This window comes from Aptenodytes forsteri, unplaced genomic scaffold, assembly GCF_000699145.1.
Source record: "Aptenodytes forsteri isolate BGI_AS27 unplaced genomic scaffold, ASM69914v1 Scaffold258, whole genome shotgun sequence".
Lineage (NCBI taxonomy): Eukaryota > Metazoa > Chordata > Aves > Sphenisciformes > Spheniscidae > Aptenodytes > Aptenodytes forsteri.
This window is the reverse complement of record NW_008795250.1, coordinates 1798479-1801356: the sequence shown is the minus strand read 5'-3', so window position 1 is coordinate 1801356 and position 2878 is coordinate 1798479.

Here is a 2878-nt window from a genome sequence, read left to right as displayed (position 1 = left end):
CGAGACCTCGGCGCTGCTCTCAGCTCAGGTGCAGCCTCCCCGCGACCCGGGAGCATCCCTCCCAGTGCGGTTCCCCGACGGGACTTGCACCCGCGTCCCTTGATGCCTCCCAATGCCTCTCTGCGGGCGTTTTCCTCATTAGAAGGTGCGGCTGGGAAGGTGTGGGACCCCCTTGGGCTCTCTGCAAGGGCTGAGTGGACTCTTCTGGGCTCAGGGATGCTCGTCCAAGCCGGTTCCCATGCCGCAGGGCTCCAGGGCGGCTGAGCCAGGACCGGCGGGAGGGCTGGAGCGTGCCCTGCTTACATCCAGGTCACTGGAAAATCCCCTTGGCTGGGCCAGCAGCAGCACGTGGACATCACATACCTCGGAGGGCTGAGCCTGGCCTCTCCCCTCCGCTCCTCTGGCTCTGCACCTCCAGCCTCCCCAGTTTTCTTCTGAAGCTACCAATTTTTGCCGGTATTAGTGAACAGTTTTGTGGGATTTCGCTCTTCCAGCCAGGAAGGGCAAGCCCAGGTGTTTGGTGCCCATAAAATGAAATCATCTGTTTGGTAAACACAGCAAAGCCATTCATCACCTCCAAATCCCCGTCTTCCCACGCAGCAATTTTCAGTGCCTGGAAAGGAAAAAAAAAATAATAATAAATGAGTGAAGTTCTTGGCCGTGCCCGCCATGGCATTTCTGGATGCAGGCCCGAAGCTGGGGCTGTGGGACCTTCTCCAGCCTGGTACGGGAGACGAGGTCCCACCAGCCAGCTGCTCTGAAGTTCAAGCTTTCCTTCTCCATCCCTCTGTTACTGGGATGGGGACTTTAGGGCTCACCCGATGGTCCCCGGGTTCCCTCAGCAGAGCTTTTCTTGTGAAAACCCTCGGGGAAGATGGCTGGGAAGGAGGTGGCGGTGGAGCCGTGCTCCTGGTGCCAGGATGGCTTTACCACCCTGGGTAGTGGAGAGGGACAGCTGCTCAGGGCTTAGGGCTGAAATGACCCTCTGCCCTGCATCTCCCCCTCCCGGTACCCACGTCCTCATCATCTTACAGGCCATGGAAACCAGTTACAAGGAGGCTTACCCCTGGCTGAGCCCTCCCTCGGGGAAACCTGCTGCCGTCTGATTTCCAGCATCTGGATCAGCCCTTCCCACCCGATGCCTTCAGGGAAGCACAGCTTGGCCCCGGCTCAGCATCTCCCCCCAGGCTGGGTGACTCCCCGGCCCCAGCTGGCAGCCGGCCTCGATGCCACCGAAGTCCCCAGGGACTTCCCAGGGCAGAAGCACTCTCTGCCACCAGAAGGACACCAGGTATCCCTGGGGCACTCTTGGGTACCGTGGTGCCACCCGGGATGGGGACTTCCACGGACTAGATGCTAACAAAACCCAAATGCACAAGCTTTGTCCTCAGGCAGGCAATTAGTGGGCTGAGCTTTGCTTATGCCGCTTGGAGAAGCCCGGTGACTCTGCAAGACATGGCAGGTCCTGGGTTTTCCAGACCTTTCATCACTTGGCCGGTGGCGTACGTAAATCCCAGCCCAGGGAAATCCTGGGTGAGCTCTCCCTGTTCTCCACGGTCACCAAGCCCAGCACTTTCCCATCAAAGCTCAGCACCAGCAGAAGAGCTACGCTCAGCGCGTGGTCCCATCTGCTCTCCAGAAGGTGATTCCCATCTCAGGAGACCACCTTGGCCTCCACGGGACCTTCTAGCCCCAACAGGCCCTTTCAGTCCCAAGCGATGATGATTTTTTTGGAGAAGGCTCCATTGCCCAGCGTAGCAGTGGCCGTCCCGCCACTTCTTCATGATACATTTTTTCCCCAACGCCCTGCAGCAAGAGGGCAAAATTCCCCGTCGCCTTTGGTCCTCCCATCTTACCTCAGGGCAGCGCCGCCTCGGAGGCTTCCTGGATGGCCGGTCTGACCTCCTCGCTGCTCCATACATCTCCTCCGCACATGCCAAGCCAAGTGGGTCAGCGGGTGGCCTGGGGCCGGGTCGCCATGCCCTGCTGGCTTTGCCTCCGAGGGATTGAGGACAGGCTGGGGAGGCAGCACAGGATGCCCCGTAGCCAACCTCATGGCCACACGGACCAAAGCTTGGAGACACCATCATGGCCTCCACGCTAGGCATGGGATGGTCGTAAGATGGTGCCATCCCCAATAACCCCATCGTCTTCCTCCCCCCCAAAAAACGTGTGAGCAGGACCTGGGGAGGTCCTCCTCCATGTCACCTGGAAACACATCTTGGTACCACCAGTGAGAAGCAGTTCGGAAGTCCAGGAGAAAAAAGAAATCCCGGAGGATAAACCAGGAAACTGGTCCCAAACACGGTTTTAATTATCATTATTAATGCAGACTGTGATGGGAGGAAGGAGAAAAGAAGAGCTGGCCGTGTGTGGTTGGCGAGGCTGGGGGAGCAGAGGTAGCTCTGATTTACCCGGTTAAGCAACGCGTGCTCGTCTCCGGTTGTTTGCAGAGAGCAAAGATTGAGAAACGGATTGATTGCGCAAAGCAGACGTTAACACATTTGTAACCCAAAAACCATGGAAAAAAAAAAAAAAAACCCAAACCCCCACATTCCTGCAGTGACACCCATCAGCTCCTCCCGAACGCACGCGGCTGCTGTTGACATCGGTTCAGTGAGCACGGGCAGGAGCTGGCAGAGGAGCGGGCAAGCCGCCCCGCCGGGAAGATGGCCATCAGCCGCAGAAGCTGGGAGGTTTTTCTGGAGCGAACCCTCCCGCCTTGGAAACACCCGCCTTTGCCTTCCTAATTTTAGAGGGCTCTTGCCAACGCCAGCTCATCTTGGGCGTGATCCCCCCCCCCCCCCCCCCCCCGCGTTTTGGGGGCCTTTTTACCAGCCGCGGCCCCCCCGCCACTAAATGTGGTGAGAGCCAATAG